The sequence below is a fragment of the Pseudophryne corroboree genome, chromosome 8 (genome assembly GCF_028390025.1).
Source record: "Pseudophryne corroboree isolate aPseCor3 chromosome 8, aPseCor3.hap2, whole genome shotgun sequence".
NCBI lineage: Eukaryota > Metazoa > Chordata > Amphibia > Anura > Myobatrachidae > Pseudophryne > Pseudophryne corroboree.
The window spans coordinates 183,714,500-183,724,840 of NC_086451.1; positions in this window are offsets into that span (position 1 = coordinate 183,714,500).

Below are 10,341 nucleotides of genomic sequence, written 5' to 3' on the forward strand. Positions count from 1 at the left end.
ATTCCCTATGGTTACTCTCATCATCTCATTCTCCAGTCTTCATTTCTCCTGCCTGCTTCAGACTCCAGCCACAGCCTGCTACAATCCATCTGCAGTAAGAGACTCTCCTCAGGTGTTCATTCATTGCCTAACCTGTGCACCTAATCACCAGCATTTCATTCTGTGCATTGCATCCAGCACTTAACAAACTTGCTATGTTAGGACTGTCTCCTGCCTGGGCCATGCTTGGCTATAAGAACTTGTGTGATACAGAGACTGTGGGGTATATTAACTAAAATTCGTATTTTTCAGAATGAGGTTAAAGTTCAAACACGAATGACATCTCAAGTGTAAATTTGCAACTTTTTGAATTTATTACGACTAATTTAGTAAGCTGTCGTATTCTGCATTTTCGTGTTTTCCGATGTCGATGTCATTCGTATTTTTTGGCAGTGTTTTACGGGAGTGAATAGTAAAACACTGCCAACATTAACACAATGAATCTCGGCCGGATCTGTGAGATCCGTGCAGGGCTTCATTGTGCACCTTTCGTAAAAAAAAATAACATTGTTACAAATCTTTAAAAAAAAATGCGTGGGGTCCCCCCCCCAAGCTAAACCAGCCTCCAGCCACCCAAGGGCCAGGGGTGAAGCCCGAGGCTGTCCCCCTATCCAAGGGCAGCGGATGGGGGGCTGATAGCCTTTTGAAAAAAATGTGAATATTGTTTTTAGTAGCAGTACTACAAGTCCCAGCAAGCCTCCCCCGCAGGCTGGTACTTGGAGAACCACAAGTACCAGCATGCGGTGGAAAACCGGGCCCGCTGGTACCTGTAGTACTACTACTAAAAAAATATCCCCAAAAAAACAGGACATACACACCGTGACAGTATAAGTTTATTTCATACATGCACACCTCCAAACATACATACTTACCTATGTTCACACGAGGCTCGGTCCTCTTCTCCATGTAGAATGGTAGGGGTACCTGTGGAAAAAAAATATACTCACATAATCCAGTGTACCTTCTGTTCCTTGTATAATCCACGTACTTGGCAAAACAAAAAAACGGAAACCCGACCACGCACTGAAAGGGGCCCCATGTTTACACATGGGACCCCTTTCCCCGACTGGCAGGACCCACCCTGACTCCTGTCAAAGAGGGTCCCTTCTGCCAATCAGGGAGCGCCACGTCGTGGCACCCTCCTGATTGGCTGTGTGCTCCTGTAGTGTCTGTGAGGCAGCACACGGCAGAGATACAATGTAGTGCCTATGCGCTCCATTGTAACCAATGGTGGGAACTTTGCGGTCAGCGGTGAGGTTACTTCGGTCACCGGGGGAGACACCTGTTGTCCTTGGGATGAAGAAGCCCATTGTGATGCCTGGGCAAACTACCAAAAAAGCCACTTCTTCGGGTGTGGAATTATTTCTCTACAAATCCGGACAACAGGTGTCAAGCCATCTGTTGCCTCTGTCAATCTGTAAAAAGTAGGGATAAAGCTGTTATCCACCTAGGAACATCCTCCCTTATACGTCACCTGCTGCGCATTCATCAGAAGTCACTGTCAAGCTCAGAAACTTTTGGTAAGAGCGTAAGCAGTTCACTGCCACCTAAATCCCTTCTTCCTCTTGGGTCCAAGCTCCTGCAAGACACACCACCAACTCCCTCAACGTCAACTTCCTCAGTCAGGAACGTCCGTAGTCCTACAGGCCATGTCACTGTCAAGACTAAGGAGTCCTCTCCTAATCGGGGTTCCTCTGTAGGATACTTGAATGGTACGCCTGCTGTTGCTGCCGCTGCTGTTGTTGCTGCTGGGAGTCGATCGTCATTCCAGAGGGGAAGTCGGAAGACCACTTGTACTACTTCCAGTAAGCAATTGACTGTCCAACAGTCCTTTGTGAGGAAGATGAAATATGACAGCAGTCTTCTTTTGCAAAGAAGATAACTGAGGCCTTGACAGCTATGTTGGTGTTAGACGTGCGTCCGGTATCCACCATTAGTTCAGAATCACTTAAAGATTTATTTGAGTTACTGTGTCCCCGGTATCAGTTCCCATCTAGGTTCCACTTCTCTAGGAAGGCGATACCGAGAATGTACATAGACGTCAGAAAAAGAGTCACCAGTGTCCTAAAAAATACGGTTGTATCCACTGTCCACTTAACCATGGACATGTGGACAAGTGAAACAGTACAGACTAAGGACTATATGACTGTAACAGCCCACTGAGTAGATGTATGGCCTCCCGCAGTGGCACCAGTAGCAGCATCTTGCAAACGCCAGCTCATTCCAAGGCAGGCTACGCTATGTATCACCGCTTTCCATAAGAGGCACACAGCTGACAACCTCTTACGGGAACTGAGGAACATCATCGCAATTGGCTTACCCCTATTGGACTCTCCTGGGGATTTGTGATATCGGACAAAGCCACCAATATTATGCATGCATTACAACTGGGCAAATTCCAGCACATCCCATGTTTTGCACATACAATTAATTTGGTGGTTCAGATTTTTTTTATTAAATGAGAGAGGTGTGCAGGAGATGCTGTTGGTGACCCGAAAAATTGCGGGACATTTTCGGCATTCTTCCACTGCGTGCCAAAGACTGGAGTGCCAGCAAACACTCCTGTAGCTGCCCAGCCATCAACTGAAACAAGAAGTGGTAACGAGGTGGAATTCAACACTATGTTTCAGAGGATGGAGGAGCAGCAAAAGGCCATTCAAGCCTATATATCCACCTACGATGTAGGCAAAGGAGGGGTAATGCACCTGACTCAAAAGCAGTGGAAAATGATTTCCGTCTTGTGCAAGGTTCTCCAACCCTTCGAACTTGCCACACGTGAAGTCAGTTCAGACACTGCCAGCTTGAGCCAGGTCATTCCCCTCATCAGGCTTTTGCAGAAGCAGCTGGATAAATTGAAGGAGGAACTAAGACGGAGCGATTCCGCAAAGTATGTGGGACTTGTGGATGAAGCCCTTTTTTCACTTTGCCAGGATTCAAGGATGGTCAATCTGCTGAAATCAGAGCACTACATTTTGGCCACATCCTAGGTTTAAAGCCTACATTGTATCTCTCTTTCCAGCAGACACAAGTCTGCAGAGGTGCAAAGACCTGCTGGTTAGTAAATTATCAACTCAAGCGGAACGTGACCCATCAACAGCTCCTCCTTCAGTTTCTCCCGCTACTGGGACTGCAAAGAAAATTATATAATTTCCTAGCCCACCCGCTGGTGGTGATGCAGGGCAGTCAGGAGCGAAAGCTGACATCTGGTCCGGACTGAAGGACCTGCCATCGATTACTGACATGTGTCTACTGTCACTGCATATGATTCTGTCACCATTGAAAGAATGGTGGAGGATTATATGAGTGACAGCATCCAAGTAGGCATGTCATGTATGTATACTGGCAGGAAAAAGAGGCAATTTGGAGGCCCTTGCACAAACTGGCCTTATTTTACCTAAGTTGCCCCCCCTCCAGTGTGTAATCCGAAAGAGTGTTTGGTGCAGCCAGTAACCTTGTCAGCGATCGGCGTAGGAGGTTACTTTCCAGAAAATGTTGAGAAGATGATGTTCATCAAAATTAATTAGAAAGTTCTCTGGGAAGACCTTTACCAGCAATTGCCTCCAGAACGTACACAGGAACCTTTGATGGTTTATTCCAGTGGGGACGAATGAATACTCTGTGAGGAGGATGTACACGGTGAAAGGGGTGAGGAATCGGAGGATGATGATGAGGTGGACATCTTGCCTCTGTAGAGCCAGTTTGTGCAAGGATAGATTGATTGCTTCTTTTTGGTGGGGGCCCAAACAAACCAGTCATTTCAGCCACAGTCGTGTGGCAGACCCTGTCGCTGAAATGATTGGTTTGTTAATGTGTGCATGTCCTGTTTATACAACATAAGGGTGGGTGGGAGGGCCCAAGGGCAATTCCATCTTGCACCTCTTTTTCTTCTCTGCATCATATGCTGTTTGGGAACTATTTTTTTGTGTGCCATCCTGACTGTAACTGCAGTGCTACTCCTAGATGGGCCAGGTGTTTGTGCCACACACTTGTGTCGCTTAGCTTGGCCATCCAGCTACCTCATTGCACCTCTTTTTCTTCTATGCATCATGTGCTGTTAGGGACTAGTTTTTGAATAGTGCCATCCTGTCTGTAACTGCAGTGCCACGCCTAGATGGGCCAGGTGTTTGTGCCGCACACTTGTGTCGTTTAGCTTAGTCATACAGCTTCGGTGCAACTTTTAGGCCTAAAAACAATATTGTGAGGTGTGAGGTGTTCAGAATAGACTGGAAATGATTGTTATTGAGGTTAATAATACTGTAGGAGCAAAATTACCCCCAAATTCTATGATTTTAGCTGTTTTTATGTTGTTTTTTTTAAATCATCCAGATCCAAAAACCAACACCAAAACCAAAACACGAAAGGATGGTTTTGGCAAAATCAAGGCAAAACCAAAACACGAAAATGGAACTAGAACCAAAACCAAAACACAAAACATGAAAAGTGCCAGCCGCACATCTCTAGTAAAAATGTATCAAAGAAATCAGATACTGAACAGTTGGGAGAGATTCAAGTCAAAGACCATTATGAGAAGTAGAAAAGACAGTCCACTGAGTACTGTAGTTTGAAGACTCATGGACAATGTGAATGGAGACTAGGGATGTTGAAAATTCTCAATGTGCTGGTGGAGAACTCAAAAGATAACTGTAGTAGCCAGGCTGTGAAATCATCAGAGGAATTGTTGAGGAGAACCAGGGGAATAATGGATGACAGCAGCATGCACAGAGAAGGGGTACAACATCTATTTCATACGTAAATGGGAGTGATAGAACAGATGGTGGAGCAATGATTGTGCCATGTAGCAAAATGATACCAACTCACACAGAAGCAGGGCCATCTTAACAGCAGTGTAGGCCCCTGGGCAAAGCAATGCACTGGGGCCCCTACGCATTCTCCAGTGGTAGGGGTGGGGGGTGCTATCAGTGGCAGCTTTAATGTCCCGCAGGTGGTAGGGGTGCTCTATCTTTTGCACAGCATGTAGGACCTGGAGCAGTAATTTCTGCTAATTACTCTTTTACGGCACAGATGGTGGCAGATGGGGCAGGATGGTAAACACTAAACTGTAGAAGGAGGCATTGGGCTGAGTTAAGGGGCCCCGGTTCATGACATCCAGGGTGGTAGGGGTTATTTTATATGCAGGGTAGGGGTGGATAGTGGAGTTAGCATAATATGCATTTTCCGGTGGGAGGGTGGCTTGCTTGACTGCAGATATCTCCCAGTTCCTGGAAATCGATCTCTTAGCTTTCAATGGGATAAAAAACTAAAGAGTCCCACCTTTCAGGAGGTACTGGGGACTTGGGGATCAGAGTTCAGGAGTGAGAACAATCCTCCGACAAAAATATAAAACTGCATAACAGGCATGAGGAGCTGGAGTAGGGAACAGCTGCTGGAAGGCTGATATCTCTGGTTTTGAGCAAAAAAGAGACAAGCTGCCAGTGTCCCCCGAAAGGGGAGAGTCCTAGCTTTTGGAGTATATCCACAGAAAAATCCAGGATATCTGTCTGGGAAGAGCAATTAACAGGCTCAGATAGGGAACAGTGCTTTCAAGTTGGATAACTCCGGTACCCGGGCCCGATTTGCAAAAATCTGGAGAAAGGAGACACTCAGCTATCAGCCTAGGCACCTTATACTGCTGAGGCCCTTAGGCAAGTGCCCACTGAGACCATATAAAAAGACTGCCCTGCACATGAGCCCTGTGGAAATCTGCTACATGTAGCAACCCCAAGGGCTCTAGCTCATAGGAATAAGCTCTTAATTATTAGGAGGTAGCTGTTGGACAGCACCAAAGAGACCCCAGCACTTACCTATCCGAGTGCTGACAGGTCTACAGCACTGATCATTGAAGGTCTGCTGCCTACTGTCTTTTGCTATTGCTCCGTCTCCTGCATCTCCCGTTGCAGTGGCTCACTCTCCCTGTCCCCGCCAGCGTAATGGTCTGGTCGGCCTTTGGGGATGGCATGCATGGAAATAACAGCATGGCTGAGGAGCGGCGGCTGTGGCAGGTGGAGCATCAAGGGTGAGTGACAGCCGTGGTTGTGATAGGCAGACTCGGGAGGCATGGCTTCAGCAGTACTCCACGGAGATGCCAGCGCCTGTGTCCCAGCTCCACCACAGGTCTACCTCTCACAGCTGCATAGCTCCAGGTTCCATCTCCTTCATTGACAGGGACTGGTGCTTTTATCCCAGCTGCTGCTTGGGTCTGCACCCAGGGCACATGCCCCCCGCACCCTATGTAACCCTATTCAAGTTGTTAATTTGGATTATGATATTATTCAGCGTTTCAATATATAAGTGCCTCCACCCAAGCTCGGGTTTAATTTAGGCTTGCTTGGGAAAGCCTGTGAACACTATCTATTGTTAACACTTACTCCGATTGTAATAAATATCATACCTTCACTGCTTGTTCTTCTTTTGTTGTTTCAGATCTTCCTGTGACAAGTTCAACAGTACTCCCGTCCACTGGTATAGTATCGGTAAGTATTAATACATGTATTGCTATTAAATAACACTCAACCAACTTATGTATCTCTTGTTTTGTTTTACTAATCCATCACAGAATATGTGAAAACAATTATTATCCACACACTTAGTCTTGTAAGTATTAATAGTTACTATATAATACAACTACTATCTGCATGCATTACAAAAAAATCTTAAACCGGTAAAAACGAAGGTGATGCATCAAATAATACTATCAACCTAGGTACTCCCCGTACCGTATTGTCTTTCTGCTATTTCATTAAAATCATCACCAATACTGGTCGACCTGAGTACTACGTTGGTGCACAGTTGGGGCCCAAATGTAATATTTTCAAGTAACCGCGTGTGAATTGGATCCAGATCAATATTTCATCTAGATCAAGTGCTCCGTATTATTCCAATAAACCACAGTTGAACTCATCAGTATGCTCTGTGGATCGTCTTCAATCAGTATATGCCTTCAACCTGTACGGTTCAGGAGGCAATTCATCGTGGGTGTCTCAACCTCTATCATCCGTTGAACCTCTATCTCCTTCCTGCTACAATGGGGTTTTGATAGGAAGTAGTCAGCCCAGTATTACTATAGTTCTTTCTTATCTTAGGTGACTACTAGTGTGATACACTGACTCAATATTATTACCTGTGCTCCAGAGAATGATGATACTAACTGTCCGTATCAAATCCCTGTTACTGTCTCTCCTTCTCTGGATATACTGCTGATTATCCTCTAGACCCAACGTTACGTCTTGCTTGTACGGAGGTGTAGTTTAAGGTCAATGAGGTATATGCAGTGGAAAGGTTAAGTATACTGACAATCCAGGGTCGACGCACAAGCAGGTTCAGTTTATATGGCATACTGGTGCGTTATACTAAATGTCAGTGCTATCTGCAATCCAACAGTCTCTGAGTGCTTTATATACTAAGATCCACTATTCAGTCCCACGGGTGCAGTTCATGTACACTGATTACATACAGACTGTATATCTCTTGAAGTGTTGATGCTTATCTACTTTAATAAATGGATATACACTGCGTTCAGGGCTGACTTCGTAACACTAGGCATGTCACTCACTTCGTAACACTAGGCATGTCACTGTAGGAGGGTATGACATTGGCTGATCCTCCCCCAACTCATCCTGCTGGGCGGCAAATGTTGTGCTGATCCTATCCCTTCCGGACGGGTCAGTGCTGATGGTGCCTCCCCTTATTGCTCCGGCCCGCCTACCTCCTCTCTACTCAGACTGTATGGCGTACTGCACGGATGCTCTCCCTCCGACTTGTTGCGGCGATCCGGGATCTAGTCAGCCATCTATGGGTAAGTATGCTCTCCTTTCTCCTCCCTGCAGCCAGCCGATATACAGTTCTTCCTGAGTACAGTCCGGTATTTCCCCGTTCTCCGCCGAGTATAGCTCCGGGGCTCCTGTCTGCTTCACTCCTCCTCAGCATCAGCCCAGCCATTATCTTCTCTCCCCTTGTCAACTGTTCCTCTCCTTACCCGCACGCTCCAGCTCCCCAGTCTCGAGGGACAGTCACTAGAAACTTCTCTCCAACTGTCCCCATGTGCAATATCCCTGCATACTATGGGTTAATATCAGGCACAGTCATATATATATACATTGCATTTAGGGTACAGCCACACATTATCACAGCAATTTACAATAACTATTACAATTATATACCCCCCTTTGTCTGTATTTGATACGGGCTACATTCTCCCCCTGGTGAGTACACACAGATCATAGATCCTAGTGAACCTCACCATCTAAAGTAATTTAACCTGACGCATACCCAAAATAGGGCCATGACATCACCATATTGGGATGCACAATAAGAGGAATTTCCGTGGGAATCCCTAGTTGCTCATAGGTGAGTATCTTTGGGGGCTTCCTGACCCTCTGTGGCCTAAGAGACATCAGTGGTGTATCTGCCAAATATCCTTCAGGGTCATCCATGGACACAGTCTCTTTCCTCACTTCCCAATCGCCTTCAGTCCCCCCACCATTATCACTCTCATCATCCTCATATCCCCACCGTTGGGATGAGCTAACTATTTCGGGTTCCAACTTGTGACGATCAGGTTATACACTACTATAGTCATGATCCCGATAATAATATCATGGGGTATATTCATCAGAATTACTTTCATTATCCTCTCTTGGGATGATCTTATTCTCTATACTAGTATCAGATGTCAGGATATCCTGTTCATTAGAGCTGCCAATCTCCTCCCATCGTATATCCTGGGCAATGGGGAGCAGATGCTGTCTATGGTAAGTTACCATAGGCCCCTGTCCGTCAGCTGCCATCAGTTGGTAAACTGGGATGTCTGGCAACTGCTTTATTACTATATAAGGGGTGGATCTCCATCTATTCCGCAATTTCTGCTTTCTTGGCAATCCTAGAGCTCGGATTAGGACTCTGTCTCCAGGCACCAATCGATTTTCCTTGACATGTCTATCGAATTGATTCTTGTTCTTTTCTCCCATTTTACATGCAGTCTCTGCAGCCATTTGATACGCTTCTTGAAGCTGCCGGCATAGTTGGTTAACATAATCACTGTGGGAAGAGTGAGTAGCTGGGTTGATTCGGGTTCCTAAGCAAACATCTATCGGCAATCTAGCCTCCCTGCCGAACATGAGGAAGTAAGGAGTATACCCTGTGGCTTCATTCCTAGTGCAGTTATATGCATGCACTAACGGGGCCACATATTGGCGCCATTTATATTTCCGATGTGAGTCCAATGTCCCTAACATGTTCAATAAGGTTCGATTGAACCTTTCGGGCTGAGGGTCTCCTTGAGGGTGGTACGGGGTAGTGCGAGATTTCTTGATCCCACAGCTCTGACACAGCTCTCGAATCAATCGACTCTCGAATTCCCGGCCTTGATGTGAATGAATCCTAGCTGGTAAACCGTAGTGCACGAAAATAAATTCCCACAGCGTCTTAGCTACAGTTAATGCTGTTTGGTTAACGGTTACATATGCCTGTGCATACCTAGTAAAATGGTCGGTTACTATGAGTATATGGCAATCTGGTTTTCCGGGTCCATCAAGGGTAAGGAAATCAACACATATTAAATCCATGGGTACTGAACTAGTTATATTGATCATTGGAGCAGCATGAGCAGGAAGTGTTTTCCTGAGAATGCAATTCCCACAGGTTCGACAGAAGTGTTCTATGTCTTGATTCATGTAGACCCAGAAAAACCTATCCGATACTAAACCTTGGGTCTTTTCATATCCCAGGTGTCCATGCTGGTCATGTAAGGATGCCAACACCAATTGTTTATATTTTGTAGGCAGTATGATCTGCATTTTGATATTTCCATCCAATTTACTAACTTTTCTGTATAACACTGCCTTCTTCACAATCAACCTCTTTATTTGTCGTATTAACGCTTTGGCCTTGGGGTCAACTGTGAACAGCAAATGCGTAAGTTAGGATCTTCCAGTTGTCGAATAAGGGGGAATATATCCGGGTCACTTCTTTGATCTTTAGCCAGCTGTTCAGATGTTACCATCCCCAATCCTTCCATTTCAATTTGGCCTAACCAGCAATAGGATGGGGGTATAGCTAACTCTGAAGCTCCAGTAGTGATGATTGCAGCCATATCACTATATCTTTCTAAACTAATATGATGACACAAGCCTCTCACCGCTGCCGCCGGCACTTCAACCCACTCTTCTACAGAGTCCTGTGCTTCTTCATGTGGCATCCGGGACAAGGCATCAGCATCCTGATTATTTACCCCAGGCCGGTACTTTATGGTAAAGTCATAATTGGTTAATGCGGCCAGCCACCTGTGACCAGTAGCATCCAATTTGG